Source organism: Euleptes europaea, chromosome 8 (assembly GCF_029931775.1).
Source record: "Euleptes europaea isolate rEulEur1 chromosome 8, rEulEur1.hap1, whole genome shotgun sequence".
NCBI classification, from domain to species: Eukaryota; Metazoa; Chordata; class Lepidosauria; order Squamata; family Sphaerodactylidae; genus Euleptes; species Euleptes europaea.
Genome location: NC_079319.1, coordinates 94,181,433 through 94,191,993, shown reverse-complemented (window position 1 = coordinate 94,191,993; position 10,561 = coordinate 94,181,433).

Sequence of the window (10,561 nt, the reverse complement as noted above, 5' to 3'; positions counted from 1 at the left end):
CGCAATAATGGATTTAACCATTACAGGACATTAGGAAAAATATTTTTACTGTAAGAGTAGTTCAGCAGTGGAATCAGCTGCCTAGGGAGGTGGTGAGCTACCCCTCACTGGCCGTCTTCAAGAAGCGGCTGGATGAACACTTGTCAGGGATGCTTCAGGCTGATCCTGCATTGAGCAAGGGGTTGGACTAGATGGCCAGTATGGCCCCTTCCAACTCTATGATTCTAAATGGCCTATAGTCAATTCATTGCCTGCTTTTTGTACCTGCACAGTCAGCTGCATCTATTGTGATCAGAAGAACTAGGTGCAAATTATAGTAGGGTATTCTAAGACACCAAAGGGGTACGTCTCAATGCAAAATGCACCCCCCCCTTTGAACAGTGTGCCAGATGAAAAGGGGCAACAGCTGCAAGGAAGTCCTCTTTTCTCTACAATCACACACATTCAGGTTGCTTGGATCAACCAAACAGTCCCTTGAGCGTTCAGCTCCTGTAAGTGCTATTGTCAGGCCTTCGCTGGTTCAGGCCTGATCCCTTGACAAGACTCTGTCAGACCATTGTTGGTTCTAACCTGGCTCTGGCTCCGTGTCAAGCGACCTTGGTTCACATGCCTGTAAATACTGTGTATACTTCCCTTTTTGCAGCTGCCTAGTTGTTTGGTCTACGCTTCATGAGAATTCGTCGGCCCCCTGTTCAGCCCATTCGTTTTTTGTGCGAAGAAAGACAGGGGACCTTCGACTCTGTATTGACTTTCACAGACTCAATGCAGTTACCCAGATGAATGCCTATCCCCTTCCATTGATTCCTGACTTACTCAGCCAACTCAAAGAGGGGCACATTTTTACCAAATTGGACTTGGTCGAAGCTTATTACCGAGTCCGGATTCAAAAAGGGGACGAATGGAGGACAGCCTTTTCCAGTTGTTTTGGAATGTTTGAGTATCTGGTCATGCCTTTCGAATTAAATGGGGCTCCCAGTGCTTCATGCAAATGATTAATGAGGTACTACATGACGACATTTTGATTTATACTAAAACTCAAGAGGAACATGTGAAGTTGGTCAAAGAGGTCCTGAGACATCTAAGAGACAATCATTTGTTTGCCAAGTTGTCTAAGTGTGAGTTTCATCAAGATAAACTGACGTTCTTGGGGTATGTGGTTTCACCCAGGGGTTTGGCCATGGATCCTGAAAAGGTACAGGCAGTGTTAGAATGGGAACCCCCCACAACTCGCAAACAACTACAACAGTTTCTCGGGTTCCCAAATTTCTACAGGTGTTTTCTCAACAATTTTGCACAGGTGGCTCTGCCCTTAACAGATCTGCTAAAGACTAAGGGGAAGGGGAGTATGGCGCTCCTGCCCTCCTCCCACCTGGCTTGGACGCCAGACTGTCAGCATGCATTCGACACCCTGAAAAGACTGTTCACTTCCGAGCCCATACTTAAACACCCTGACTGCGAAAAACCGTTCATTGTTCAAGTAGATGCCTCCGATGTAGCTATGGGGGGGGGGGCTCTGTTGCAACAGGGGGAAGTGGGACAGCTCCAACCCTGTGAGTACTTTTCCAAAAAGTTCACAGCGTCTGAATTGAATTGGCCCATTTGGGAGAAAGAGGCAACCGCGGTTAAACATGCCCTTACGGTGTGGAGACATTTCTTAGAGAGGGCTGAGTTTCCGTTTGAGATATGGAAAGATCACAGAAATTTGGAGGCATTGAAAGGGACACACAAACTCACTGCTAAACACGTGCGCTGGGCAGAATTCTTTTCTAAGTTTCGGTTATTGTTAAAGCATGTTTCTGGGAAGCAAAACCACTTGGTGGACGCGCTTTCCCGGCTACCCCAATATCAGAGCAAGGTGGAGCACCCTGCAGACTCGCTCTTCACCCCCGAGCAGCAAGGGGTGATGCCGAATTTGGCAGTCCAGACTCGTTCCCAAATACTGAAGGCTCCCGCCCCGGAGGAGCCACCGGACGTTTTTCACCCAGTCCGGGAAGATGCAACCCAAGAATCTCCCCCCTTGGAGGGGCTACCAGACACTTTAAAAAAAGCCTTAGTGGAAGCCTACCAAATGGAACGAGCTGCCAATGAACTACCTGACAAACTGACTCCACGGGGGGAGTTTTGGTTTAAGGAAACCAAACTGTATGTTCCAGCCGCCTTGCGGAGAGAGGTGATGGATCGGGGCCACGGCTCCAAAGTAGTAGGGCATTTTGGTTTCGTTAAAACCCTGCATTTGGTACGCAGACAATTCTGGTGACCAGGGATGAGAACTGAATTGGACTCTTTCATTCGCAGCTGTCCTACATGCGCTACAGCCAAGAGGGTGGTGGGAAAGCCGCCTGGACTCTTAAAGCCATTAGAAATGCCTTCGGCTCCCTGGGAAGTCATTGCCATGGACTTTATCACTGATCTTCCTCCTAGCCGGGGGAAGACGTTACTTTGGGTGGTTACGGACCTTTTCTCTAAACAAGTGCATTTAGTCCCCTGTGCGGGACTGCCTACAGCCCAAAAGTTGGCAAAAATGTTTGTGTCACGTTTTCAAATATCACTCATTCCCGCGTAAGATAATTTCCGACAGCAGGGTTCAATTTGTGGCTAAGTTTTGGAGAGCCTTCTTGAGGTTGGTGGGGGTTGAACAGGGATTGTCAAGTGCATACCACCCCCAAACTGACGGACAAACAGAACGTGTCAATTCAGTTTAAGAGTGTTATTTGTGTTACTATGTCAATAACCATCAAGATGATTGGGTAGATTTGTTGCCTTTTGCGGAGTATGCCTACAACAATGCCTCACATCAGTCCACAGGTTTCAGCCCATTCCAGGGGGTGTATGGGAAAGAATTCAGACCTTTTGGTAATGTGGATATGACAAGGGAGGTGGAGGACACCAAAGTGGCTGATTGGGTTGGGGTCATGCAAAGTACCTGGCCCTGGCTACAAGAAAATTTAGAACGGGCCAAAAGAAAGTAAAAAGCACAAGCATACAAACACCGCACCCCAGGGTGGGACATGAAGGTGGGGGACCAGGGTACCTATCCACAAAGAACCTGCGCTCCTTGCGCCCCTGTAAAAAACTCAGTGAAAAATTCCCAATTTCACGGCTCAACAATGACGTCACGGTGGAACTCACTCTCCCTAAGGGGGATCCATCCAGTATTCCATGTCAGTCTTTTGAAACAACATGTACACGCTCTTGAGTGGCATCCTGAGCCCTCTCCCGAGGTCCCCGTTTTGGTGGGGGGAGAAGAACATTTTGAAGTGTCAAAGATTCTCGATTCTCGCTTTCAGAGGAGAGCGCTCTACTATCTAGTACGTTGGAAACATCTAGGTCCGGGCCATGATGAATGGGCGGCTGAGCACAATGTAGCAGCTCCCTGATTAGTTCGTCAGTTCCACGAAGCCTACCCCCACAAGCCTCAGCTGGCTGCGGATAGCGAGGGGGGGCCCTGGGGGGGCAGAATGTCAGGACTTTGCTGGTTCAGGCCTGATCCCTTGACAAGACTCTGTCAGACCATTGCTGGTTCTAGCCTGGCTCTGGCTCTGTGTCAAGCGACCTTGGTTCACATGCCTATAAATACTGTGTATACTTCCCTTCCTGCAGCTGCCTAGTTGTTTGGTCTACGCTTCATGAGAATTCTTATCTCGGGTTTACCTCATTGTGTTTTCCTTTAGTGGCTAAAGTGCTTTTAAGCTAGAGCTTTCCCTATTGTGGTCATTAGCAGCCTTCATCTGTTTCCATACAGTCAGATCTTATATTTACCTTTTTGCTCCTAATAAAGTATACTGCTTCAGGGTCACCTGCCTGAGTGTGTTTACTGTTGGGATGCTACAGGTAAACACCTGAACCTGACAGCTATGCACCAGGACAACACAAAGACCACACACATTCCTGATTCTTATTCAGGGTGGAACTGTACTTTCCATTGAGATCTGTGATCACATCCTCCAATGTATTTGTAATGTTAAAAAAGAAGCTGCCAGGGGGAGGATTTAGTTTGCAGCTGGGATGGAAAACTCTTTCCTTGAACGACTATTCACTCAACCTTCACACAGTACAGGTTCTGCAGTCTACACCTTGTGTCAGACATAACACAATTGCATGCCAGTTATGGGTTCCCTTCAATTTTAATATGTGCAGTGTCCCACTAAAATCAGGACCGCAATGCAAACCAAGAAAGAGCTTCAGCCTTCTCCCCTGCACCATTTTTTCCAGGCTGAAACAGGCTCATGGGGGGGGGGGGGGCTGTTGAGACTGTTGGAAAAATTCATGTGTATCGCAAGGAACGTGCAGGTTTCCCCAAATAACATCCCCCTTTGACTGGTTTATGTTGTTTTTATGCACCAATCTCCACTGTTTTGCCAGCCAGGCAGAGCCAACCCTATTCCCAGCAACAATAATGAAAAAGCTGCACAAATATAGTAGGTGTGATTGGTGGCACACTCTTGGTAGGGTGGGGCAAGTACCACCAAGTGTCTGTCACCAGTTACAGCTATGATTGACGCTATGCCTGTGAGTCATCCAGTGAGTTTGATGGCTGAGCAGTAATTTGAACCTTGCTGTCCCAAGTCCTACTCTGTCACTCTAATACTACACCAGCTTTTCACTCCCAAATATATACAGAGATGTTGCATGCAGGCTGTGCATAGTTAGCATTCATCAGAACTGTAGGCAAGGATGCAGGTGGTGATTACTTTGTAACATCCTACACCATGCTCATAGTGACCTTTAGCTTCGGACAAGCCATGAAAAAAACAGAAACTATTACTTTTGGTTGCTTTTCTTTAAAAGACAGAAAACATTCTATGTGTCTTTATAGAAAATGGCCACAGAACAGACTTCCTGTGACAGTCACATTATTCAGGGAAATAGCAAGCTGCATATTAATTAACAACAAAAAAACATTAAAAGCGGGGGACAACACTAAAATTTGAGGCTTGATCTTTCAAGGGAGGGGGTGTTTTTAATGATAAATGACCATCTCATTACCATTGATGTGAATTCTGATAGTTATCTTTTCCCATCAATTAAGCAAGTTTCTTCAATCAAATATTCAGTGACTATTAGGTACTATGCCGTGACCTGGGTAGCCCAGGCAAGCCTGATCTCATTGGCCACTTATTCATGTGAGGTTTTGCCTTGGATTTGCCCCTCTCTAGATGCACATTTTCTCAATCTGAATTCTCAAAACTCTGCATGGGGGCTTATTGTTGAGTTTGGAGAATTTGGATGAGGAAAATGTGCATCTAGAGAGGGGCAAACCCAAGGCAAAACCTCCCGTGCATAAGTGGCCATTAGGTTTTGAAGCTAAGCAGGGTCAGCCCTGGTTGGTATTTGGAAGAGAGACCACCAAGGAATACCAGGTTATGGTGCAACGGCAGGCAATGGCAAACAACCTCTTAACATCTCACACCTTGAAAACCCCACAAGGTTGCCATAAGTCAGCTGTGACTTGATGGCAAAAATTTTAAAAGGTATAATGTTGTAGACTTTCCAAAGGTATAAGATAGTCCACCTGAAGTGAATTTGCTCTCGTCCTACTGCAATGAAGATGCCAGACACCAACATAGACCAAACTAATGTTTAGTAAATTGTTGCAAGAGCTGAATGGTGACTTATTAACTCTTATTAACCCTCAGAAACTACCCAATTGGTTCACTAGTACCTGGGCAGAAACACCCTGGCTCAGAGCGTGGAGTGGTGATGAATCTGGAGAAAAAGGCGGCTTTGGCAATTGGTTTCTGTGGCATTGAAGTCCCTCCCCTCCCCAAACCCTGCCCTGCTCCGGCTCCCCTCTTAACATCTCCAGGTATTTCCCAACCCAGAGCTGGCAACCTAGTGCCAAGGGATGTTGCTCACCTGTGAGGGCCATCTGGTTCTGGCTCTTATCTGTTGCCATCTCTACCCCTTTGAACTCGTACAAGCAGTTCGCACCTCCATGTATCTTCCTGAGTCCCCCGCCTCGTCCATGGCGCCCAGGTGCCACCTCTCCTCCCCTGCTGTGCTCTCTGCCTTCACTCCCTCGGGCCGAGTCCGGCCTTGAAATGCTGATAGCCCTCACTATCTCTTCGGGTCTGTTTGATGTTTTGTGCTGCACCGCTTTGCCTTGTACCCTCCCATGCCTTGCGTGTGAACCTTCATGCCCTGTAGTAGATAAATGCTGTAACCCCGATAAGCTAGTCACTCGCAACTTTGAATCCATGAGACTGTCTTCTCTATCTGAAGCCTTCAATAAATCTTTTGTTTCTGCATGCAAGTCTGAGCAATTGATTTGGCGAGGTTTGCCCAGCTAGGTTGGGGACTCTCACATTAAGTTGCGAGTCCGTGCCTCTTCGTTCTGCACCTGTACCCTACGGGACAGCAATGCCAGGCGACGAGGATAAGACTACGCCTCCGGCCTCGCCGGACGGAAGCGGCGTACCAGAGAAGCCGGACCCGAAGGATGAGGAAGCCAAGCGGAAGGTACCAGGCATGCCGCACCCGGGACCGGGTCCGGGCACAAGACCCAAGAACTCCTTTAACACTTGGCTGGATTCCCCGAAAGGTTGGTCACTCTCCCGGACCGAGGCAAAGCACCGCCGCTTGGCCTTGACGGGTACGGGATTCGAGGACGACCCCGCTCGTAGGGACGCGCTGATGGATGAGGAGCGGAGACAGTGGCAGGAAGAACGCCAAGCGATGGTGGAACGCATAGATGCCATGCAGATTGTGATGCAGGAGATGGCTGCTGCCATGGACGCGCTGAAGGTTCAGCCTCCGCCCGGTAACCCCCCGGATGGGACGCCGGCGGCTCCCCCCGCGCCTCCTCCCAGCACTCCAGCCCGCCGGGACCTGAAAATCACGTATGATGGGTCGGGGGACCAGTTGACCTTTTTCATGGTCCAAGTGGACATTTTTATGCGGGAGCAGGGCCGGACCTTTACCTCCGAAGAGTCCCAGGTCCAGTATGTGGCCTCCCTCCTGCAAGGCGAAGCGGCCGCGTGGATGGTGTTACAGTACGAGCTCCGCTCCCCTGTGCTACGGAGTTTGGATGACTTTATGATCGCACTCCGAAACCGGTTAGAGGACCCGAATCTGGGGGAGCGGGCCAAAGCCGCTCTGATGCAACTGCGCCAAGGGACTAAGTCGGTGGCGCAGTATGCGAGCGAGTTCCAGTCCTTATCGAGTCGGATTCTGGACTGGAGTGAGGCTACCCGTGTGCAGTTGTTTAGGGAGGGCCTGAACCCGGACCTGCAGCATTGGGCCTTTATGCAAGGTAACCCCCCTGATGTTGAGGGTTGGGTGCGCCACGCCGCCGACATCGAAAATAGGAAGCAGCTCCTGACCTTGTCTAAGCAACGTTCCGGCCACGACTTTAAACCGAAAGGAGACAGATCTAGTGGGGTCCGTGACCCTCGTACCCCAGGCGGTAGTGGCCCCACGTCAGCGGAGCGCCGCAAACGCTTTGAGGCAGGGGTGTGCTTGGTCTGTGGAGGAAAAGGTCACTTCGCCTCCCAATGCCCGTCCCGCTCCGGACGCCCTGCTTCCATTCGTCCCGTCCCGAATGAACCAGAGAAGGCTCCCGCAGAGGGTCAACCTCGACGCCGAAGCAACGCTCCGGGACGACGGAGCACTCCCTCGGCGCTACATGCGCACGCCTTGAATGGGGCCGCCAACTCGACGGGTCCATCGGGACCCCGGATTACCAATGCAACCTCTGACTCTGCCGAGTCACGGATTACAAATACCTCGTCCCCCTCGTCCAGCGAGGAGGAAGAGTGGGAAACGCCGGCAAAAAACGCCGTCGGTCTGCTGTAAGGGGTGCTCCTCAGCAGACCGCTCCGCCCGTTGTGCAAGGAGCTCCACCGATGGTAAGCGCCCAAGAGGATAATGTTTATATCCGGGTCCACCTCTCTTTACCAAAAGGGGGTCCAGTTTTAGAGTTCCCCGCGCTAGTGGACTCAGGATGCGCCCGCACCTTGATTAGTGAGGAGGCGGCCCGGAAGTTGCAGGTCCGCCGCAAACGTCTCCCGGGTCCTCTCCGCTTTTCCCAGATGGACGGGAGTGACTTTAAGAAGGGGCCCGTCACTCACCGTACTACCGCGGTAGTCATGACTGTGGGGGAGCATTGGGAACAACTGTACTTTACCATCGCCCCCATAGTTGCCCCCGTAGTTTTGGGGATGAACTGGCTGCGGGGCCACAACCCCTCCATTGATTGGGTCAAACGACTCCTGACTTTCCCAGAGAATCCCTGCGCCATGCATGACAGGGATCGTATGCCCGGTACCCCGGCGGCTGCCCTAGTGGGTTCCCCGGGACCCGTTCCCCATACCCCTAACTTGCCCTCGGAATACTCCCAGTACTCTGATGTTTTTGATGTACGGGAGTGTGACGAACTGCCCCCGCACCGGGAGACTGACTGTGCGATTGAAGTTGTTGGAGACGGCAAGTTATCCAAGGGGAAGGTATACCCCATGAGCCCCAGTGAAAAGGCAGTGTTGCGGGACTATTTGGACACCAACTTGGCGAGGGGTTTCATCCGTCCCTCCAAAGCTCCGTACTCCGCCCCAGCCTTTTTTGTCAAAAAGAAAACGGGTGACTTAAGACTGTGTATAGACTTTCGAAGACTCAACGCTGTCACGCAGTCTAACGCTTACCCCCTCCCTCTCATTCCAGACCTGCTAGCACAATTGAAGGAGGGCCGGATTTTCACCAAACTGGATTTAGTGGAAGCCTATCACCGCATCCGCATAAAAGAGGGGGACAAACCCAAAACGGCTTTTTCGAGCTGTTTTGGCATGTTTGAGTATTTAGTGATGCCGTTCGGACTTTCTGGGGCTCCGAGTGTGTTTATGCAATTAATCAATGAAGTGTTACATGATTTGTTATTTAGGGGGGTGGTGGTATTTTTGGATGATATACTCATTTATTCTGAAACCATGGAAGAGCATGTCCGGCTGGTGCGAGAGGTCCTCCAGCGGTTACGGGACCACAAGTTATATGCTAAGGTGTCTAAATGTGAATTCCACCAGCCCTCCATTACCTTTTTAGGCTATGTAATCTCCCACCAGGGGTTAGAAATGGATCCCGGAAAGGTTCAGGCAGTACGGGATTGGGAACCCCCTACCACGCGCAAGCAACTGCAACAGTTCTTGGGGTTTGCCAACTTCTACCGCAATTTCATCCCCAACTTTGCACGGGTGGCCCTTCCCCTCACTTCCCTCCTGCGCACCAAGGGAAAGGGTGCTAATGCCGCTTTGCCTTCGGCCCGCTTGCAGTGGTCCCCTCCCTGCCAACAGGCTTTTGAGGACTTGAAGCTACTCTTCTCGTCCGAGCTGGTTCTGGCGCACCCGGACTGTACCAAACCGTTTGTGGTCCAGGTGGACGCCTCCGATGTGGCTATGGGAGGGGCACTTCTGCAGCGGGACGAGAACGGCGCCTTAAGGCCATGCGCCTATTTCTCCAAGAAGTTTACCCAGTCCGAAATCAACTGGGCCATCTGGGAGAAAGAAGCTGCGGCAGTCAAGCATGCTCTCACTGTGTGGAGGCATTTTCTAGAGGGGGCGGAATTCCCGTTTGAAGTGTGCACCGATCACAAGAATCTGGAAGCCCTCAAAGGGGCTAGAAAGCTTAACGCCAAACAAATACGTTGGGCTCAATTCTTTGCCAAATTCCGGTTCACTCTCAACCACGTGCCCGGCAAAGAAAACGCCCTAGCGGATGCTCTATCCCGACTCCCACAGTACCGCAACGATTTTGATCGTCCAGTGGACTCGCTATTCACTCCAGAGCAAAGAGGAGAGATCCTTGGTTTGGCGGTCTCCACCCGGTCACAAACCCGCCACCCCAGTGGTCCCTCGCTCAAGGGAATTCCGGAGGCTTTTCAGCAACGCCTCCGAGAGGCGTCCCTACAGGAAGCGGAGCAGCAGATGCTCCCATCCGGTATAGAGCAACAGGAATCCTGGTGGGTGCAGGGAGGGAAACTCTATGTCCCAGCCTCCCTTCGCAAGGAGGTTTTGGGACTGGTCCACGGAGCCAAGCTGGCCGGTCACTTTGGGTTTGTCAAGACGTTACATTTAGTGAGACGACAGTTCTGGTGGCCGGGCATGAGGGCGGACGTAGAACTGTACGTGCGCAGTTGTCCCATATGCGCCACCGCCAAGAACAGGGGGGGTAAAACCCCAGGGCTTCTGAAACCCCTGGAGACCCCCACCCGGCCATGGGAGGTGATCGCCATGGATTTCATCACCGATCTACCTCCCAGCAGGGGCAAAACCGTACTATGGGTTATTACCGACCTCTTTTCCAAGCAGGTCCACTTTGTCCCCTGCGCGGGACTCCCGTCGGCACAGGGGTTGGCCAAAATGTTTGTCATCCATGTCCTCAGGCTTCACTCGATCCCTAGGAAGGTCCTCTCCGACAGGGGGGTTCAGTTTGTCGCCAAATTCTGGCGGGCCTTCTTAAAACTCATGGGGGTGGGGGAACAGGGTCTCTCGTCTGCCTACCACCCTCAAACTGATGGTCAGACCGAACGGGTGAATGCCGTGGTCGAGTGCTACCTCCGATGCTATGTCAATTACCA